Source organism: Bombus bifarius, unplaced genomic scaffold, assembly GCF_011952205.1.
Source record: "Bombus bifarius isolate JDL3187 unplaced genomic scaffold, Bbif_JDL3187 scf7180000009125, whole genome shotgun sequence".
Classification (NCBI taxonomy): domain Eukaryota; kingdom Metazoa; phylum Arthropoda; class Insecta; order Hymenoptera; family Apidae; genus Bombus; species Bombus bifarius.
The window spans coordinates 7,955,994-7,966,633 of record NW_022884914.1 but is presented as its reverse complement, the minus strand read 5'-3'; the positions used below and the strand labels follow the sequence as shown (position 1 = coordinate 7,966,633).

Below are 10,640 nucleotides of genomic sequence, written 5' to 3'. Positions count from 1 at the left end.
CAACGATAAAATGAAATTAATTTGTTTCACAAATTATTAACTGGATATTATTCAAAAATTATTCAAAATTCGCTTGATTGATTCACGGCCCGGGACATTTGGGTCATACCATTTTGGTAATGGACGAAAATGGCAGAAGGAAGAACGACCGTTTTTTTCATATTTCTCTTTCCCCGGGAAACGATGGAATGCCCGAGCACCTTGTTTCATTTCCTCTCGACATCAATTTCAATCTTTTTAAACGAAATATAATCTGAACGATGAAAAGTTCATTCAAATAATGCTCCGCGCCAGACACTCACGAAAATTAAGAAGAAACACGGAAAATTCGCGAATAAAACGGATTTCTTTGTCCTAGTGAGATAATAAACCTCGTTCACGTATTGGTTTTTGAAATCAATATATCCACCAATGTGCACTCGTTTAACAAGGGTGATGGAACGTGCCAAAAATCTCTCAAGAGGGTCTTGGCAACGGAAGAGTCGAAAACGTCACAATTATGAATGAAAAATTCGAATAGTTGCTGATTTTACAGTCGAAACCGATAAAGAACTCCAGATATTCCCCCAATTAATTTACAATAAATTCGCGAAAATGATCGATTGCTGACGTCATTGTATTCTAGAAAGATTGTAAAACGATAAGAATTTATTGAAAAAACTTATATTCGATGATAACACTTCTAATAAGAGTACTAAGAGGAGCGATTCTGTACTCACCTTCCTGTCTCGAAGTACCGAACGCAATTAACCGTCCGCCCAGGATGGAACCGTTCGGAACTTTTGTAAGTCACTGCACGGCCGCTGCTTATGGTGGAAATGTAATAGATATAAGTACAGAGCGCGTGAGCGAACTAAAAACGCGATAGAGAAGTAGAGAGAGGATGTTCCGTCCTTGTCTAATGACGCGCACTTGTACAGGTAATATGTAACAGGGGTATACGAGCAGCGTCAGTGTCCACTAGTGTGCATGCCTGATTAAACAAGGACAGGAAGTATCTATACATGGTGTTCTCTTTCTATTTCCATGTTGCATCCATCTTACTATACAGTACACACACTCAGCTATTCTATCATTATATTTGTGCGTTGCTTATGTGTGAACCAAACATTTCCATGACAACAAATCGTTTGTCTCTTGTTTGATGCTCGGTTTTCAACGGAGTTGAAAGAATTTTTTAAGAGAAACGTAATGGACGGGTTGTTTTTAAAGTAATAAACGGAAATTCTCGTATCCATTGAGAAACGATAGGCGATTTGAAAGTGTCACTATGAACGGTGATTTATCGATGCAAGGTAGTATGAATAAGATATTTTATAATCTGCGAAAAAAGGTAAGGAATATTCTAGATTTTAGATTTTAGAATTTCCACGTCACAGACGAGTGTGTTTTGTTATTTGATTTGTAATATTGCTGCAGTTCTCTTAATAGCTGTTCGTTTCATGCGATACTCGCACATAATATCTATGACTTTTGCTTCTAACAATTTTTATAATTAGGCTGTATCAAATATTTTTAACGTTCGTGTTTCATGAAAAATCATGTGTAACTCGTTGAATTCGCAAATGTAACAAAAAATTACATGAAAAAACTTATATTATTGTAATGAAAAAATAATTATATTAGGAGGAGAGTCGTATTTCGGAACGTCATCGGAACATATTATACCTTGTATGTGATTATTTGGAACACAATGGGTGAGTATATTATAATTAAAATATATTCCTAGTTCCAATTCTCTTGAATAGTGTCAGTGACCAATCGAAATAGAAATCAGTGGACATCGTGGAAAGAGAAGGCGAAACCAAATTTGAAAATTCGACATCGGTAATTCAGTAGTTAAGAATAACTCAATCGATAATGTAGATTAACTAGTTATAAACAAATATATGAAATATAAATTCAAATTATTCTTATCCATCTAAAAATTGGAAATTAAAGAGCAGAAGACAAGAAATTATCTTCGAGGATTTATATAGTAAATACATTCTTTTGCCTGTCTTACCTAGAGATAAAACAGTTGTTTGATGGTTATCTTATAGTGTTCAGTCATTGCGAAAAATATTTTTAATCAGTTAAAAACTATAATTAATTAAAAACTACATTTCTTTAGGTATATAGACATTAGCGATGTATTATTCCGGGAAGCTCGTCTATCTCCAGAACATCGGGTCTGCGACAACATCGATTTGGAAATTATCGTTGCAGAGTATGAAAATTATTACAAGATGAAATTTCAAAAATATCCCATATTGTGTAAGAAAATAGCTGGAAGGGAAATGACGAGGGAAGTGACAAATGCAAGCAAAACGTAAGAATTTAAATTATTTAACGATATTAAACGGTATTCAACGTATCGTATTCAACGTATCATATTCAACGTATCGTATTACAATATGATCCAGTGTTTGTAGAAGTATTGAGACAAAAGCCAAATCTGTTAGTAAAGAAGCAAGAAGTGAGCCTGTGAAAGAGACAAATCTACAGCAGAAGATAACTGATGACAATACGAATCATATTAATCTCGCAATGACAGTGACGTCACTATTCCCCAATGAGAGTGATGGACGTTCATCAGAAGAGCTATTTAACGTCCCAATGGAACAATCCATGCAATTGAAGATATTGAAATGCATTGAAAAGCTTTATTAAGATAATCTGGAATTACGAAAGATTGCTGAGGACATCTCATGCGTAAGTTATTTTCGATTAATATACGTATCGTAAAGCTTTTAAACGATAAAATTCCCATCGATAAACCGTTCAACGTATATCGACGATGACGTGATTTCAGTAACGCTTCAAATATCAAATTACGTAACGTTTACTTAATATAGAGAAGATGCCATTTTATCTTTGTATCGTCACAGGAGATCATAGTAAACAAATTAAATGTACATTGGGATGACGTTATAGGCCTAGAAGAATGTAAAACCGCTGTTAAGGAGGCCATTGTGTATCCCCTTGAGTATCCTATCTTTTTTGATGGCCCGTTTTCCCCCTGGAGAGGTATTTTGCTGTACGGCCCACCTGGTACAGGTAAGATACTCGCATTCTTTTCATTTCTGTACGTGTTTACAAGAAATATACAAAACAGGGAAAACAATGTTAGCGAAGGCAGTCGCGACAGAATGCCATTGCACCTTTTTTAACATAACTGCCAGCTCATTGGTCAGCAAATGGAGAGGCGATTCCGAGAAGTATATACGTGTAAGTTGCTTTGTCTATGTAAGTTTCTTTGTTCCTTTGTCTATGAAGGAGAGATTCTAGGTATAAAAAGATTTGATTTTATTTTTCGTCATTTATATATAAATAGAATAGTTGTTTGGAAAACGAAATGATATCATATTCGTGATGAGGCAATGAATTTAAGGAATTTCGAATATAATATTTAATGAATAATACATTTGTTAAACTGAACAGGTTTTATTTGAATTTGCCTATAGTCATTCGCCTACAATTATTTTTATCGACGAGATTGACTGGATCGCCACAAATAAAGGAGACTGTATATTGTCTGAACCTGCAAAGAGATTCAGATCAGAACTTCTTTCTAGATTGGATGGATTAGTGTCTAATGAGAATTCTAATGTAGTTCTTCTGGCTACAACTAATTCCCCTTGGTACGTATATCACGTTATTTCAATGTTTTCTAAGTTGAAAATATTGTAATATTTCTCCAAATTCCAAATATGTTATTGTGTTGTTTGAAGTATTCCTTCATTATTATTAGTATAATAGAACGATAATATTTATTGTAAATATGTTATTAGGGGCATTGATGCAGCTTTACTCAGGCGTCTCGAAAAGCAAATATACGTATCATTACCCAATGAAGTTGCTCTACTTGATATATTCAAATTATACCTTAGCAACCACTTATTAGAAAATACAGATATTGTAAACCACATAGTAAAATGTACTGAAAGATATTCTTGTGCAGATATAAAATTGCTTTGTAAGCAAGCGTGGCTACTAGAAATAAGCCCGATATGGAGGAGACTTGAAAAGAAAGAAACACCTGTTACCACTTTGAAATATGAATTAAAAAGTTATGAAATATTAGCAAAATTGTTAAAAAAAATGTCACCTACAGTTATGCAAATAGATAAATATGATACGTGGAACAAATAAATACGCAATCGTAAGGACAGATATTGAAAAATATAAATAAATGGATTATCGTTCGAGAAATCATTCGCATGTGTGTGCATGTGTGTATGCGCGCATGTGTGTGCGCGCATGTGTGTGCGCGCATGTGTGTCCGCGCATGTGTGTCATGTGTGTCATGTGTATGCGTGTGTGTGCGCGCACGCGCTATAGGTTAAGTTTAAAATGTTCGGTTGTATTATATCCTTGTATTATATATGTCGGAGATGAAAGGAAAACCGGAGCCTTCCCTTTGCAATTTTGAGGAAGCCTTCTAATGCTTTAGCCTAGATTTTATCATAACTGTAATTAAGCAATTGTCATTTGTAATTGTTTGATATTTGTGAAAGCGAAAGTGGGTTCGAGGTGACAACTGGTCGCCGAACGTAGCCACGGTCACGGGATAAACGTTTTGCCTGACGAAGGTGTGGATCGGTTGTATTGTTCTCGCTAGAAATCACATAGAATTGTACTTTAGAGATGTCGATATAATGGGACACACGTTGTATTAGGAATCAATCTCCAGACAGAAACTGCCTAGTAACGGCGTTTGAATCTTTCTCGATGTTTCCAAAGAGTATACAACAAACTTTTGACAGAAATTGCCTAGCAACAACGATTGGAACCTTCTCGATGTTTCCAGCGAGCATATAACAAACAAATGCAGTCGTATAGCGAAAAAGATTTTCATCAGATATTCATTCGTGTGATCGCCTTGGAAAGTGATACATCGAGCAATTTACCGAGTGTCTCAGCAATTGTATTTTGTGTTTAAAATTATTCTACACATAGTAAAGAGTTATCCCGTTGACCGTGGATTCGTTTGAACCCCGGAACATTGTTAATAGCGTTAATTAAATTCATTATTCGTGAAACCTATCAATCGTTAATCTCATTATACGTTAAATTCATTATTCGTAAGACATATTATTCGTTCCTCTTATTGTTCGTTAAACTTATTAATCTTTAATCTAATTATTAGTTAAACTTATCGTTTGTTAATCTTATTATTTATTAAACTCATTATTCATAATATTTTGTAAAATCTTGTTTATTCGCGTAAATATATTCTGTTTCGTAAAACAATGGCTAATTATTCGTTCCTCTTATTGTTCGTTAAACTTATTAATCTTTAATCTAATTATTAGTTAAACTTATCGTTTGTTAATCTTATTATTTATTAAACTCATTATTCATAATATTTTGTAAAATCTTGTTTATTCGCGTAAATATATTCTCTGTTTCGTAAAACAATGGCTAATTCAAACGAAGGATCATTACGCGCCTTAAATCCTAATGATAACCCGACATATATATGTGAGTGTATTTTATCAAAAATATGTTTTTTATGTTTTCTTATCTTAGTAATTATTTTTAAAAAAGTCTTAAAGTCTTATATGAAAATAAAGCTGTTCTTTATTTCAAATAATTGAAGTAAATAAATACAATGAGTTTTATATTTTATTATATCTTATATTATCGTTATATTGTTATTGAAAAAATTGATATAATCAACAGTTCTTCCTGTTCTCTTGATTGTTTCTTGCTTGTTTCAAACCATGATAATAACCTACAAAAGAAATAACATAGTCCATTGAAAATTTAATATACAATAAAATACTTATATGAAATAATTACCTGTGTAATATACCATGTAACCACTAATATACCATGACATCAACATACTTGAAAGTGCGTCTGTATCATTATCTGGTAATCTAGTACATTTTATTAAAATTTCGTATTTTTTTTCCAAATAAAATGTTAAACCTATTCCAAATTACTTATTAATATTAGAAGTATTCAGCATTCCATTAGAATTTTTAAATTGTACTTACTTGGCCATTAATTGTGGTGGTAAAGGAGGTGCAGGTGGCATTATATCAGTCATCGAATTGAAAGATGGTCCCGGTATGAAGTGATGTTTATACGCATTTGCTTCTTCAGAGTCACAATCCATTTTTTCTACATTATATTTTTTCGAATTTACATTTGTAGAAAAATTAGTCTCACAAGTCTCATCGTTCTCTTCATTGAATTTCTCTTCCAAAGCTTTCTTTTGTTGTGCTATTTGACTTTGCAAACCTTCTGATTCTAAAAGAGAACTCAACTCGACTTTCTCTGTATTACCATAGCCTAAACACAGAGTAAAAGAAATTTTTGTCATTTAATAGAATGACTGAGTGCCATTCAGTTACCGTCCTTACAGGCAATGTATTAGAATTTCCCGTGCATAAATGTATATGTATAAATGTTTGCCTTGATATATGTAGTAATAATCACTCGTCTAATGAGGAGAATTATATTCCAAGCAGCTAATAATGAACAATAAGTAACATGCATGTTTATGGTTCATGACCCTATATCCCACTATATCATCTATGGGTCTCCCCATAGACATTGACAGGTACTCCTGCCCAGTTAAGGACCTGCTGAATGACACTGTAATAGACTATGCGAAAGCCTTTACTTCATATATATATGTATTTTTAGTACATTTCTTAATTGACATAACCATCATGCTAAAGGTATTACCTACAAATTTTACAACACACGTGCCATTGTTTTCGTAAATTTTTTATATTATAGCTTCATAAATTTCTCCATCCTCTGAGTATATTGCACGACAAGGTGCTCCTATGATCCATTTCTATAGAGAAAAGATGTGTATACAAATAAATATAAGTAAATAGCAAAATAAAATAATTTGCTTCTTAATCAATATATTTAATAATATTCTGTATCAAATTTGTAATATTCTATCAAAATCACAACCTTGTGTAATTTACTTGCGTGTTTAGGCTGCTTAAGATTTTGTAGGTTTCCTTTCGGTTGAGAATTTCCAACATCCATTCCCATTCGCTTGATAACTTCTTCTTTTGCTAAATTTATTGCTTTATCATATGCTTCTATTAATGCACTATCATCCCAAACATTATCATTGGCTGTGTCTGTATCCTTTTGAGATAGCAAATTATACGTTATTAATATTGATACAAGTATTTTATTATCAAACTATTGCAAATTATCATATATGTCATTTTTCAAAAATCGACTAAAAGGTAATGGATACTGTTAATTACTATTATGCTAAGATCTTGTACTAAAATAATGTTAAAACCATTACGTTTCCATTACCATACATACGTTTCCATTTCCTCGTATAAAAAGAACATTCATATCACCTGCCATTTTAAAATAACATCATTTAAATATTGAATTTGCTTCTGAAATATTAATTTGTCTCATTTCTTTAACTCTAACACATTGTAAACAATGATGACATTATACCAACTATAATACTAAAAATCTATTCCCCATTCATTCGAAAGATTATTTTTTGAAGCAAGGTTAACATTGAATGTTCCCAGACTTCAATAACTGTATTTTACTTTCTTTACAATATCTAACAATATATTAGAATACTATAAAAAAATATTGTATGCACAAAAAACTGTTTATAGCGAAATAGCAAAAGAATTAATCACATATTATAACTAAAACGAGATTATTAAGTAGATTATATTATACTGCATATGCGTTAGTGTTTCAGCTGGTAAATATAGTTTTTATATCTGAAGATAAATAAGATATAATTCTATAAAATTGCATAATGAATTATACATCTATCTATTACTATTCGTATTTCCCCTTAGTTGTATGTTGTCAATAGCATCAATCACGAACATATAAATAAATATAGAAGAAACCGTTCGCAAATGGAAAGGGAAAAATGAACATGGAAGACAAGAAAGTTTTCTTCAGGTTTAGCGTATGCGTGATACGCTTTGAATGTCTCAGATAAAGATAAAGATACTCTGCTCATTTCTATTTGTTCCGCAGAACGAGAAATTTGTTATCTTTCATATTGGTTTTTACGATTCAATTTTTGGGCAGTTTTCCCTAGCGAGTGTCGGTCCCTGTTTGATATAACCAGACCGTAATTTATACAGATATGTATTATAGATATATATTTGTAAAACTGAAATCAGATGAAATAAATGTTGCCTGAGGTTTTAAACGTTTAATAAAAACAATATTTTATTTGGAAAAAATGTAAGATATGTAAAATTACACATTGATCATTTTGCTGGTCTTGTATCATAAAACGTGTGGCCCGAAGAGCACGTGTCCGGTAGAGATACGTCACTTGTGTTAGGAACCGTTTTATAACCTATCACAGTAAAGGAACGTCCCAGTATACCAGTCGAAGAATGCCGTGAAAGTTTCTGTACAAAGTACAATTGATCTACAATTGATATTTTCCGCAATACTTATCTGGTGTTCGGTCAGGGTGTCCCATACTCATGATATTTATGACAGTGGAATGGCGTTAGTAAATCAATTACAAAAATTTTCGAGATCAATTCTCGGTATTGCATCAAATTATTCAAAATATACAAGCAACACAACGTTGCCCTTTTTGCAGGCAACAAGAGGAATATCGACCACGCAACCACTTTCAGAAAAACAAGAGTAAGTGATACAGAGTTTCTTGTGCTTTCCTTCTTTTTTTAATAGAATTTCAGTACTTACCTTCCAATATAAAATTGGTGTCAAAATAATAATGCTAATAATAATGTCTAAGAAATTTTTCTCTTTGTAGGAGTACAACATCTAGAAAAATAACATAGTATTAATAGAATAGTATTAATAAGAACAACATTGACAGTGAACAACTAAAAATATAACACTGTTATAAATATATGATATACGAATTTTATTTATGTATTATTAAGACAAGTATATCTTATTTTTAAATTATTTCTATTATCATAAGTGATACATATAATTAAGGTATAATTAAGAGAAGATTAATTGAAGAAACACAAAAAATAAAGAAAATAATTATATTGAGATAATTTTTATCTTTCATAAATATTATTTTCAGAGTAAATATAACGTTTGTTAAAGCAAGTGGAGAGAGAATCAAAGCAAAGAGAAAGTTGGAGATACTATATTAGACATAGTAGTAAATAATGAAATTGATTTAGATGGATATGGTATGTTTTAAAGAAGCATAATTTACTTAATTTAAAATAAATAATTTTGAGGTAGAAAATATTTGAAAATTTTCATTTTTATCAAGTTTAATATTCTTATTATTTTTAACTTTTGATACTTTGTTATATAAGTATGTTGTAATATTAAAATATAATTGATATAGGTGCTTGTGAAGGAACATTAACTTGTAGTACGTGCCATTTAATATTTTCGAAAGAAGTTTATGATGCACTTCCTGACAACCCAACAGATGAAGAATTAGACATGTTGGATTGAGCATATGAATTAACAGATACGTTAGTTCATAATAATCAGTATCAAATCATTCACATTATTAATTCTATTACCTTTTAATATTTTATAAAGTGAATTTTTCTATTTAAATTTATGTAAAAACAGGTTAGTATTGGGTATTTCGAAATCTGCATCTCAATGTAGAATTTCAAATCGCTATCTCTGAATACTACGAAACTGAAATTATAATAAATTTTCATAGTTTTTTATTTATGACCCTATAATCATTACAAATCTATGTTGGAATTAGCATATTTACAATGTTGATTTTCAAATGGATAAATAGAAATCTTATTGTGTATTAGTATTAATTTGTATAGCAATAAATATATTTATTGACATATTCAGTTATATAATATTTAATTTCAGGTCACGGCTAGGCTGTCAAATAGTAATGTCTAAGGAACTAGATGGAATTGAGGTAAGAGTTACATCAACAATTAATGATGCAAGAGCATAACTGAAATTATCTATAGGTTTTTGAAAATTTGTATACAATGTTATACATCTCTTGTTAAAAAACCCTTGTTATAATTATTAAAATATTGGTATTAAAAAAATATAATAAAGAATCTTGTGTTTAAATGTGAAGCTTATATATATACATATGTTATAGTATAATTGCAATTTTGATATTTGTACATTGCCATTGTAAAAAGCCTATCCAATTATGAAGAAAATATATCTTTTATTTTTAATATACAGGGTGTCAATTTTAAAACGTTCATCTAAATTATTTTCGTTACTATTAAAGATAAGAAGAAATTACTAAGGAAGACTTAAATGGTTTTAAGATGTGTACTTGGTTATGATAAAAAAGACTCTTGTGGAATAAATTTTGCAACTTCTGAAAGATTAGATAAAAGCTTAGAACCTAAAAAATAATTTGAAATTAATTTCGTTTAGATATACTGTTTGATTTCTTAGCTGTGGGCAAGTTTAAAAGATCATCAAACTCATGGTCAACAAAACAACAAAAATGTACATGCAATGCTTTTTCGTTTCACAACAAGTTATCTGACACTATCATCATTTTCGTGGCACATGCAACATTATCGATTCAGTATAGTAATGTTTTGGATTAAAACAAGTGTCTCGACATTGGGGCAAAATATTTCAACCTTTAAGGACTAAAATTAAAACTTATGAGTTTGTTTATAATTTTAATAGATTTTATTAATATTGTGTTTACT

At 30.9% G+C, this 10,640-nt stretch overlaps 3 pseudogenes; 2 read left to right on the top strand and 1 right to left on the bottom strand.

Annotated features, from left to right (window-relative positions):
- Nucleotides 1–1,270: 1,270 nt before the first annotated feature.
- Nucleotides 1,271–4,134, top strand: LOC117213678 (annotated as a pseudogene).
- A 1,511-nt stretch (nucleotides 4,135–5,645) lies between these two features.
- On the bottom strand, nucleotides 5,646–8,884 carry LOC117213737 (annotated as a pseudogene).
- On the top strand, nucleotides 8,225–10,149 carry LOC117213740 (annotated as a pseudogene).
- The last annotated feature ends 491 nt before the right edge of the window (nucleotides 10,150–10,640 follow it).